General features: G+C 38.5%; 1 pseudogene; it reads right to left on the bottom strand.

Moving 5' to 3' along the window:
• LOC102480412 (putative arginine--tRNA ligase, mitochondrial pseudogene) overlaps positions 1 to 3716 on the bottom strand; it is a 27604-nt pseudogene extending 23888 nt beyond the window's left edge.
• Positions 3717 to 12733: the final 9017 nt, after the last annotated feature.

The following is a 12733-nucleotide window of genomic DNA, read 5'->3' as shown; positions in this document are numbered from 1 at the left end:
GATGCTCCAAGCAAAGTGACCGCATGTACAGAGTGCACAACATTGTGAAAGCGCTTGGGCTCCTCAGGAAAGAGTAGGCTCAGTGTGGCTACAGGATGCGGGGCCTGAGATGTGTCTAGAAAATCAGGTTTTAAATTTCTAGGTTCTATAAAGCACCAGATGATTATTTCAGTTGATTTCCTTATGCTCTTAGTTATCTACTCCTATCATCCATTTTGCTCCCTGACTCATTATTTGTACTGGAAAACAAGGCTCAGCACATTACAATCTGCTAGAAATTTCATGTTCTCTCTGAGTTAAGAATGATTTCTTTACTTCCTAAATCATGATGCACATATTGCACAAGCAGTATAGTGAGTCAGATGCTATTTATACTTTTAAAAACTGGGTGGTTCGGAAATAATTTTTTTAAAAGATGTATAATATTTCAGATTCTCAAGAAGTATTGGCTATAGAAAGGCACTGGTGAAGCCCATCATAGGTCATGAAATAAATATGATCAATGAACAACTTTTGCCTATAGGCCAGATCAGACTCACTCCATTCCAACATGACCAAGGAACAATGGTAAGTGCCTTCCAACATTTAATACAGGTTTCGTGTTCTTACTAAGACATTTGCTCTTGCTGGAAGTGACTCACCCCAATCAGTAAATTATTCTGTTTTTTAAAGTTCCAATATTTAAGACTACTTGTGGATATGAATAAGACTACATTGTTCATGGACATGTAGTAAACACTTAAGAACAGTCTTTTTCAGTCCACTCAGCCAGAGTAGGATTGCTAAATTGCAACAGTAAGAAGTCCAATGTTTCCACCATTATATAAATAACTTACTTTGTTTAAAGGGAAGTTAAAACTGAGTGAAGATACACAAAGTATTAAATGCGTATATGCCATTCACACAGCAGACACAGAGGTAGCTGGAGAAGTAAGGCAGAAGAGAGCTGTTCATCATTTTGTAATGATAAGAAGAAAGAAAAAAATGTAATGATACAGAGGTAAACGAGACACTCTGCAAGATAATCCACATAGGAACGTTCCAGGTTCAAGTTCAGAGACCTCCCTTAGTATGCCCCACACCGTGTGCCCATAATTCAGGGCTGGCTGAAGGCTAGTGTTGGATCCTGGAGCAAGGCCCTGTTGAAGGTGTTGCACCCCTCTCTCTCTCTTTCTCTATTTCTCGCTCATGGAATAAATAAATAAGTGAATAAATGTATTTTTAAGAGGTCCGGTCATGGTAGTGTAGTTGGTAGCATACTGACTGTGGTGCCAGAAGCCACATGATGATTGCAGTTTGAGTCCCCAGTCAGGTGAGCCTTGAAACTTGGCAGGCAGACCCATGTGAGTGAACTAAAAGCTTAAAAACTGGAGGAAGTACTTGTGGTGGGTGTTCCACTTTCTCCCTTTTTCTTTTTCTCTTGGGCATGCATGGGCTCTATCATGAATAAAGAGAAAAAAGCAACTGTAGTCAGCTGTGTGGGATCCAGCTCCCTTAACCACTAGGCTATTGGGCCAGTACAGGAAAAATGTTTTTTTGTTTGTTTGTTTGTTTGTTTTGTTATAGGGTACATGCACTCATTAGAGAGACAGAGAGTGAGAAATCAATCCCCCTTCACATGCTCCAGGGAGATGGCTACTATACAATATCTTCTCCATTCTCCTCTGAATTTCCATCACGCACACACATGCATGCATTACTGTTGATCACGTGGGGGTCGAGCACCTTAACCACTACACTGCCATCTGGCCCTGAAAAATGCATTTTTAAAAAAGGCAAAATAGCTAGTGTTCAAGAGTCAACTGAGTGTTTAAGAGTCATTTGTTGAGGTATAAAATCAAGAAAAAAAGGATTTGTTGTTGCTGTTTGCAAAGCAGATATTTCTCTAACACTCAAAATACAGAAAACACTGGCTGCCTGCCATAGAGTTCTTATAATCAAATATGTTTCTTGAAAAAAAAAAGAACATACTCAGCATGAATACAGCATTCACTTGTGTACTCCTATTAACATCTATATTGTATAAAACTTTCAAGTCATGTGAATATTTCATTTAGATTTATAGCTTGTGTTCTTTTTAAAAAAGATTTTTACAAAGGTTGTCTAATCAATTACCATTAGCACCAACTTTCTATTTCCAGGGTTTGATTTATCTGTGGCTTATCTTCACATCTGACCCCTGTCTTTTCTTCTCCGTATCTTTTCTTCTTTGAGAGATTTTTGCTACAGGGTGCACAGAGAGATAGAGAAAGAAAGTGAAACATCACCCCCAGGGGGGATGGCCACACCACAATTCCTTCTCCTCCACTCTGTTCTCGGGATTTTAGGCATGCATGCACATCCACCTGGTGTGAGTTTTTAGTCACCAGGTCTGGGATTCACACCACAGTCAACCATGTGAGAGTCCAGCAATCTAACCATTATATACTATCTGCTGGTCCCTCTTCCCTGTATCTTACCTTTTAAACATGCTCCTGAGTATTAGCATTTTACCTAAGGCAAGAAGATTTAAGGATAAAAGATGAGATTTAAATCACTCAGTTATATCACTTTGGAGTATTTCTATTATAAGGTTTATGCATACATGTGTAGAGAGAGTTTTAGGGTAGATAAAGAAAACATTACGGAAGGAAAAAAGTATGGAACTAATATCTTGAATTGATTTTTTAAAAAGAATTATTTCATTCAATTTTATTTACTCATTCATTCATTTATTTTAATTTGACCAGAGAGAGACACATACACAGAGAGAGAGAGAGAGGAAACTGAGAAAGCAAGCTCCTAGGTCCAGGACTTGAACCATGGATGGTCGTGTGGGAGTGTCCAGCGCCTTAAACACTACGCCACCTGCCGGTCTCCATCTTGAATTGATTTTAATCAGGGATGTGCTTTTGTCACTTTCCTATAGAAGTCTAAGAGGAAGTTGTGAATACCAATTAAAACGCCATACAGAAGAGTACATTCTGGATATTTCTTAGTTGATACTTGTCTGTGCTACACAAATTTCAAGTTGGATTTAGAGTGTATTTGCAGGCAGAAATGAGTTGCAATAAAAAATTTAGCGAGACAATCTTTTTTTTAGACTATCACTCATATCCCAAATTTTAATCAGTAAAAGATGGTGGTCATACCTCTTGCATAAAGATTTAACTATAGCTGAGTGCCCTTTGAAAGGTCACTGTATTTTAAAGTGCCTCGCCATATCAAGAGTATAATCTTTTTTTTTTTTTTTTTTGGAGAGATTTTCTCTATAGGGCGCGTGTGCTCGCCAGACAGACAGAGAGAGACATAGAGACAGAAAGCGAGAAATCACCCCCCAGGGGGGATGGTCACGCCGCAATCCCTTCTCCTCCATTCTCCTCTCGGGATCTTGGGCATGCACGCACATGCGCCCGGCGTGAGTTTTAAGCCACTGGGTCCGGGACACGAACCGCGGTCGACTACGTGGGAGTCCAGCGACATAGCCATTACGCTAACTGCTGGTTCCCAAGAGTATAATCTTTACCTGTCTTCTCCTTCTTATTATTTATTCGTTTATTTCTTCTTTCAGTAAGAGACACAATGTTAGCATCCCTTACAGAATCTTGATGCCTCACTCTAACCTTAGCTTCTCCATGTCGGCGGGCATGGATCATGAGAACATGTGCTTTGAATATGCAGGAAGGTCTCCAGATGAACCAGGAACCCCTTTCATCTAGGTCAGCCTTCCAGAGCATGGTGTTTTACCTCTGCTCCACAGTCTGATCCCCTTTTCCTGTCCTTAATAATTTAAAATAGTCTCCCTTTAATGGCAGAACCTAAAATGTTCTCCCTGATCTCTGTGAAACAAGTGAAATGATTTAAGAATCTTCCAAAATTTTGGGGACCGTCAAGATTGTATGAAGACATCAATCATACAGGGTTACAAAGCTTGGACTTTAAGTGACTCACACACCAAGAAGATAGGGCCAGCTTTTGGTGCAGTAGTAATGCACTGCTCAGAGAAACCAGACCCCGCGTGTGATAGTGGTTGGAATCCCCTGCCTGGTTATCCTGAAGCACATGCTGAGTGTGCATAGGGGTCAGTGCAAGGGATCCGATCAGCTAGAAGACTGGAGGAAGGAGATGGCAGTGTGACCAGACCTCAGGGGTTCTCATCTCACTCCCACACTCGTGTACAGTGATATGTTAAAAACAAAATACAAAACAAACAAATAAAACCATTCAGAGACAACCCCTATGATATCGCAGAATATGTTCTTCCAAACATTTTTCACATATCATGTCCCAAAGTATAAATATATATATATAAGTGTATGTCAGGATGTGTTTAATACATAAATATGTGTGTGTATACATATATCTATATCTATATCTATCTATCTATCTATCTATATCTATATCTATATCTATATATATATATATATACATATAGTGAAATTTTATAGATTTTTTTTTGAGAGATTTTCACTGTAGGGCGTGTGCGCTCGCCAGACAGACAGAGAGAGACATAGAGACAGAAAGCGAGAAATCACCCCCCAGGGGAGATGGTCACGCCACAATCCCTTCTCCTCCATTCTCCTCTCGGGATCTTGGGCACGCACGCACACGCGCCTGGCGTGAGTTTTAAGCCACCGGGTTCGGGACACGAACCGCAGTCGACTATGTGGGAGTCCAGCGACATAGCCATTACGCTAACTGCTGGTTCCCTAGAAATATATTTTTTGAGAGGATTTGCTGTAGGCATGTGTGCCCACCAGAAAGATAGAGAGAGACAGAGAGACAGAAAGCAAGAAATCACCCCCCCCGGGGGGGAAGACCATGCCACAATTCCTTCTCCTCCGTTCTCCTCTCAGGATCTTGGGCACGCACACACACTTGTGTGAGTTTAAGCCACCAGGTCCGGGACTTGAACTGTGGTCGACCACATGGGAGTCCAATGACATAGCCATTACACCAACTACTGGGCCTGAGATTATATTTTAATAACCTCTCTTTCTTACTAAACCTTACTGAATATTACACAAAAATTTTAGAAATCATTTGAAAACAATACTAATAACTGTGGGTGAGATTTTATTCCAAATTTATTGGGAAATTATTTGAAAACCAATACTAATGGCCAGGCAGATTTTAATTCCAAAGTTATTCCAAATTCAAACTAAATAAAATTCCATTATAATTGAATAATTTTGTTTCATTGTTTCATCAAACATTGATAAAATGTGAAGAATTTTACAAATGGATTATTTTCTCACTCATTTGTTTATATTTGTTAAGAAAGAGAAGCATCTCTATGGCCTCCTGGAAAGAATACCGGCCTACTTTTCAGGTATAACAGGGCATAATTCCAGCACAGAAAATAGATGCATAATTGGAAATAAGTTGCCTAAATATTATTCTCAACCTAAAAAATTATATTTACATATTTTCTTCTACAATTTTTCCCTCTTTCCCCTGTGTCTCTAAGTTTATTTTCAACGTCTCTTTCCACTGGCTATCTCCTTGTCACCTTAGACATGTCAAGTCTTGTTGGTTCTGTGAAACAAACGTGAACATGCATTTGCACTGTTGCCCTCATTCTACTCTAAGGTCCTGTGTTTGAAGGGGGCTTTCTTTTAACTGTTAAGGCTTTTAAAAGAACTTGTTTGAATTTTTGTCTTCACCTGCCCATCTCTCACTTTTCCTGCAAGCTATTCACTAAAATTCAATGGATACTTTTTAACCTTTATAATGATATTTTCTTCCCTTTAATGGTACTGAGTACAACTTTCCAAAAGAAACTCTCTTCAACCTTGGTTTCCATGTTACTCGTCTTTCCTGATCTTCCTAGTCCTCTGACTAATTTTTATTGTTTGTTTCCGTTTTGTCTTCTCTTCCTCCCCTTAACATTTGGATTTCTCAGAATTTTATACTTCCTCTGTTTGTAAGCTACGTACTGCTTGGATTAATTTATCTATTCCCACGTCTTCAATTGCTTACTTGACAATGACTCATATATTTATGTATATACCTTCAAGTTAGATCTCTCTTCTGAATTATGACTTCTTTATTCATAAAATAACCAACTGTAAAAGTAATAACAAGGTTTTAAAAAGTATTCAACTATTACTAAGTGTTGATTATACACCCACATCCAAACTTAGCAGTATAAACAGCAACCATTTTTTATGCTCACAGTTTCTGTAGGTCAAGAATACAGACAAGATAAAGTAGGGATAGCTTGTCTCTAAGTCATTATTTCTAGGGCTTCAGTTGAAGCACTCAAAAAACTAGAGGTGACTCACATGGCGAGCATCTGGAATTATCTGGAGGCTTCTTCACTCACATGTCTCCGGGGATGGCTGCGATGACTCAAAGTTTAGGCTCAACTAGGGCTGTTGACTGAAGTCAATATGTGACCTCTGTATGTGGCTTGGGCTTCTCATGGCATGCCACTTGGGTTTTGAATAGTGTCCCATGATGGAGAAGCTGGGAAATAGGCAGGAAGAGCAGAGAAGGAGGACTTTTCTTTGTATCTTAATGTCTGGGGCATCAACTCAAAAGACTAAACGCTGGGGAGGGCTCCAACAGCTGGAGATTACCATGCTTTTGTGGCTTCTAAACTCATATGTCTGACACCTGGGGAAAAAATGAATTGCTAGGCTCAGTTGGGGGTGTCCACGGGAGTACTTACTTGTGGCGTGGGGTTCTTCACAGTGTGTTGAGTGGTTTCTAAGGAATATTTCCAGATGGAGGGACCCTAGAGAAGTGTTTCAAGAGAACTAAACAGAATTGTTATGGTCTCTTATGACCCAGCCTCAGTACTCAGGAAGTATCACTTCTGTATTCTGTTGGTTATAGATGAGTCACTAAGCCCAACCTTAATTCAAGGGGAGAGGAATTAGACCCCACCTCTCAGAGGGGGAATAGTAAGGGTCATGCAGAAGAAAAAGTGGAATGAAAGATGTGTCGCAACCATTCTTGCAAAATGCCATCTGTCACAATCAGGCGGTGTGCTAAGCACTTTCAGGAATTATGTCTCTGATTCATCATATTAGTTCTGTGAAGTACAGTAATTTATGATTTTGTTTTCCATGGTTTCAGTTACCCACTGTCAACCAGAGTCCCAAAATATGTGAGTACAATATAATAAAATATTTTGAGAGAGACCACATTCATGTAACATTTATTATAATATATTGTTATAATTATCCTACTCTATTTAGTAGTTATTGTTAGTCTCTCACTGTGCCTCACTTATAAATTGGACTTTATCATAGGTACATATGTATGGGAAAATACATAGTGTATATAGATTTCAATATTATCTGTGGTTTCAAGTATCTACTGAGAGTCTTGGGAATGCATCCCTCATGGGATTAGGAGAGTTTGTAGTTAGAACTTTTATACTTATTTTAAAAATTAAACTTTCACTATTTTTAAAGAATTATTATTATTATTATTATTATTATTTGCTATAGGCATGTGTACTCACCAGAGAGAAAGAGAAAGTGAGAAAGCAAGCTGCCAGGTCCAGGACTTGAACCTCAGTTGGCCATGTGGGAGTCTAGCACCCCAATCACCATGGCACCTGCTTGGCCTAATTTTCACTAATTTAAAAGATGAAAAATCATAAGGAGCATTTTTATCTAGATGGTTTACTTGAACTAATCCAAGTCTAGAGGAACTTTTTTTCTTTAGCTTTACATATTACTCTCTAGAGTAACTTTTTTTTTCTTTAGCTTTACATATTACTCTCATGCTGTCTGTTAGTGAGTGATACCCCTGTACACCAATTTACTTAACTGAAGTCCTAGATGCACCATTCTTTTTTTTTAAATTTTTTAAATTTTTTTTGAGAGTTTTTTTTTTTCACTATAGGGCGTGTGCGCTCGCCAGACAGACAGAGACACAGAGACAGAAAGCAAGAAATCATCCCCCAGGGGGGATGGTCACGCTGTAATCCCTTCTCCTCCATTCTCCTCTCGGGATCTTCGGCACGCACGCACACGTGCCCGGCGTGACTTTTAAGCCACCGGGTCCAAGACGTGAACCGCGGTCGACTACATGGGAGTCCAGCGACATAGCCATTACGCTAACTACTGGTTCCCTAGATGCTCCATTCTTCTATCTTTCTCTTCCCTTATTGCTATCTAATTCCATCAAATAATTATATTTTGTCTATCTCCCCCTCTACATTCATACTGCTTTTAGTCAAAGCTAGTGTCAACTTTTGAATAGATTATTACAACATCTTCTGGTGTTTATGTCTCTGGCCTTGACTCCTTCCTCATAGGCACCCAGGTGACCATTGTGAAAACCCAAATCAGATTGCAATGTTCTCTTACTTAAATCTTTTTATCTACTGCCTTTACAGTAAATTTTTCAGTTCCTTGCATGGCATATCATTTTAAGTTTTCCTCTAGCTCAGGAACTGAGTGCAACTAGTTGGTTGTGGCAACAAAGAACACAGTGTTAGAGTTGATAAAGCCAGTTACTATGCAGAAACCACTGCCTTGTTTGTAGAGTGACTGTTGGGATTGACTGGGACTTTATGGCTATGAGGGTCTCACTTTGTAAGACCTTCTATATCTTTATTTTTTTGTGTTTTTAAATGGTGTCTAGATTAACAAACAAAACTAAACTAAAAACAGAACACTGTGTAGAAAAATAGAAAAGCATCTGTGACCCAGAGTCAGGCATCACTACCCAGGTCCTTCCTCTGTTTTTGGTGACCACTTCCTATCTTGGCATCTCTAGCTCTGTGATGCTTACTTGTTTAGGATTCTGCCTTGTTCTCTCAGATGTAAGTTCTTTGACAGTTGAGATATTATGTTTGTTTGTATATCTACTGTACAGCATAGTATAGGATGCTCAATACATAGTTGTTGGATGAATGAGTAATATTTGGGAATATTAGTAATATTTAGGAATATTACTAATATTTTGTAAGCTAATACAACTCTATGTAAACTCAATGATTACAATGTCCAATTTCACTTAATAATCATCTATAGAAAATGAAGGACAGGGAAAGGCTAAAATTAAGTTATGTAAATCAATAAAAGTGAAAGTTATCAAAACAAAAAGAAAGGTGAATGGGGAAGGGTTGGGTAATATCTCAAATCATCCACATATTTCTCCTGTGCCTTTTCTGGACAAAGGAGTGATTTCTTTTGTCTGGATAATCCGAGGGTGCCTTCCTAAAGAGATAGAATTAGACCAAGAATCTGATTGAGATAACAGGAGGGAAAGTAGAAAGTATTCATTGAAAGGTAGAGAGTTCACATAAAGGCAGAGTGTGACTTCTATGGTGGTCTTGAGGAACTAAAATAATAAGGTAAAATAGATATTAAACAGTAAAATTAGGAAGGCTTAATGGCTCATTCTTTCCTAATGTTTTACCTTTTTTACTCAGAATATCATTTATCTTGAGGAGAGACTGTACTTATTGCTTGCTCTAAAGGCATCTTTAATGTTTAATGATAAAACCCATTACTAAAAACAAAACAGAGAGCGAAAAAAAAAGCTGCCTCTTTGAGTCCTCTTGGTGGCAATAATATCCAACTCTACATTCTCCATTGCATGTTGATATCTAATTTGAAATAAAAGTGTTTCTTGATTACTAGCATCCTATATTCATGCTACTTTCTCTTATTTATGTGCCAAGCTATCTACAAATCTTCTCCCGCAGAATTCATATTGTCAGAACATGTGGACACTCTAGAGATTCTGCTGGGTCTCACTGACTCTCTATAGTCCCTTTTATCATAGTAGCAGTCACAATGGCCTCGTGATGAAAAGCTCAGGCTCTGGATAAAACTGCCTGGGTTCAAAACTGGGTTCTACCTTATCGTAGCTGGAAAATCCTGGGTAAACTGCCTAAACTCTCTGATTCTTGGATTTTTAATTTTAACTTGTGGATTTAGATGGAAATAGCATACCCCTCAAAGAGTTGTTGCAGGCGTTAAGTAAATACAGGGAAAGCACTTGGAATAGTGCCTGACACGTAGTAAGGAGCATGTAAGAGTTAGCTATTGCTATTATTTCTAACAGGGAGGAAAATGTACACCTCTCAAATATTTAGATATCTATATCTACATATCCCTATGTGACCCTCAGGTTAAAAAAATTTTAAGTTATTTTAAGTTGCATTTTAAGTGATTCTTAGAACAACAATTTAGCTTTAAAAGGGCTTTAAACATGTCTCACATTGGAACCAGCAAATGCCATAATGGTTATGTCACTGGACTCCCACATAGTTAACCATGATTTAAGCACTGGACCCGGTGGTTTAAAATTCATGCCAGGTGCATGTGTATGCATGCCCAAGATCCTGAGAAGAGAATAGAGGAGAAGGGACTGTGGCACAATCACCTTCCCTGGGGGGAATTTCTCTCTTTCTATCTCTTTGTCTCTCTCTGTCTTTCCAGTGAGTGCATGCATCCTATAGCAAAAATCTCTTTCAAAAAAAAAGAAAGAAAAAGCTTGGGATAGAGTAGATTTTAGTATCTACTCAACCCATTTGCTATAAACAAATGCATAAGCAGACTTGCAAAATATTGAACAAATAACAGACAGATAGTTATTATACTAAGTATAGGTATGCTGGGTGCTTTGGGAATGCAAAAGAGGTGAGTTTAGTCCCAATGTGGGAATAAATCTATAAAATCTTCATAGAATCATTGACACTCAGCTGAGTCCTAGAGAATGTACAGGAGTTGGCCTCATGAAGAACAAGTGTAAAGGATCTAGATAATCTCTTTATGATACTTTGGTCACAATATTCAAAATCAGGCAATTAGTTAATGTGAATAATTTTACTGGTAGTTATGCCGCAAGACATAAATGGAATTTTACTTCAGTACCTACTGTTCTAATTGGTATCAAATGATTCAAAATAATTAGAGATTCTTTTCTCATTTTTTGGAGAGGTTTTTGCTATAGGGCACATGCGCTCACCAGAAAGAGACTGACAAGAGAGACAGAGAGTGAAAAATCACCCCCCCCCCGGGGGGAGGGGGATGGCCATGCCACAATCCCTTCTCCTCCATTCTCCTCTCAGGATCTTGGGCATGCACCAACACGTACCCAGTGTGAGTTTAAGCCACTGGATCTGAGACCTAAACCATGGTTGCCTATATGGGAGTCCAGCGACATAGCCATTATGCCAACTGCTGGTCCCATAAGTAGAAACTCAATAATTTGGGTTGAAATATATATCTTTAAACCTTTTGAAAAATCTAAACACTTTCACTGGGTAGTTGCATGCCATCCTTCTGATGAACTCCTTTTAGAGGTTGAGTCATTTAAGCAACACAAAAAGAAAATTCTCTTATTGTCCTGGTTGATAAATTTAGTAGCAGAGTTAGGATTTGAACGCACTTCTGCTGAGTGCATGGTTTTAATTTTTGCACTAAGTGAAGTTTTAGATTACCTTCTCACTAAAAAGTCATTATTTTCTTGTATAAAATTGAAGAAATATACAGAGAAACAACTTTATTAATTATATTAATTCAGATTTTCTTTCTGAAGACTCTCATAAACTGTTACATAAAATGTAAATTGTGAATTTTCCTTTGACACTATGTGGATGAACTCATCACAAGATTTCTTGCTAGTCAGCACTGTTCTGCAACTAACAGTGCTTTTGCATCCATGTCTTTCTTTGTTTTTTACCTGAGTGGATATAGAAAACTACTTGAATAATGCATATTATCTTCTGTATTCTTTCAACAGAACGTTGCATACTTAAATCACTAGATGGATTCCTGATACAGCATCGTAATTTTAAAAATTCTATTTGTAAATACCTGGACTAGTAGTCTATGTCTAAATGCATTAGATAAATAAAAACAAATATATAAAATCTAGTGTTTGTCAAATAACTCCTTTCAAATAAAAATGTAGAGAATTGAAGTTCTTTTTAGCCATTAAACAGCTTCCTTCTCAGGTTTTCTTGAAGGCCAGCTGGCCATCCTACTCCTACCTCCTCTTTGAGATTAACTGATGGAACAATCAAGCCAGTGTCCCCCGTTCCCTGACCACTAGCCAATATGACCTCCATCTTTTATTCTTCTGATTATTAGCCCCATTATGCCTTTTTTCAAGTCCTCGTCTTTGTATACAAGCCACAGTGTTGAATACTATTAGTTTTCCACCAAAGATTTCCAGTCATTTTTGAATTCTTCCAAGTCAGAAGGTGTTACTGGCTCCACCATGAAATAGAGGTCATTGCAGCAGCAGTGACTTTCGAGCTCCTTGCTAAATTTAGCTCTCCGATAATTTCCACTCTAATGAAAACTGTGAACTACAATTATAGAATGTTGGAACAGAATGGGAACTTAAAGGTCAATGAGTCCAACCCCCTCATTTTTCTAATGGAAATGTGGGGCCCCAGACAGAGCCCATGATTTGCTTGAGGCTGCAGTGCTTGTTAATGGTGGAGATGGAACCCAGTCCCAGGGTAATGCTGTCCTCACTATAGCAGTGATGCTCTGCCTCTTATGCTAGATGTAAGCTAACCAGGTCTCACAGCATAAATACAACTGATATTATTGGTTGTGGCTTACCCTCCATGGCCATCCATGTATTTGATGGCTGAACATGTTACAGCAAGAGTGTCTGTCTTATAAGTTTCTACAAGAGATATAATATGACTCCATACCTATACCCTGCCCCCCCAACTCTAAAAACTTCCTGCCTTGTGTTCATCAATAATGAATGGCCCATCCCTGCAATACTCAGATGGAGCTTACATTGCACTTTTGAG

The sequence above is a fragment of the Tupaia chinensis genome, unplaced genomic scaffold (assembly GCF_000334495.1).
Source record: "Tupaia chinensis unplaced genomic scaffold, TupChi_1.0 Scaffold000322_1, whole genome shotgun sequence".
Taxonomy (NCBI): Eukaryota; Metazoa; Chordata; class Mammalia; order Scandentia; family Tupaiidae; genus Tupaia; species Tupaia belangeri.
The sequence above is the reverse complement of the archived record's forward strand: the minus strand, read 5'-3'. Positions and strand labels throughout refer to the sequence as shown.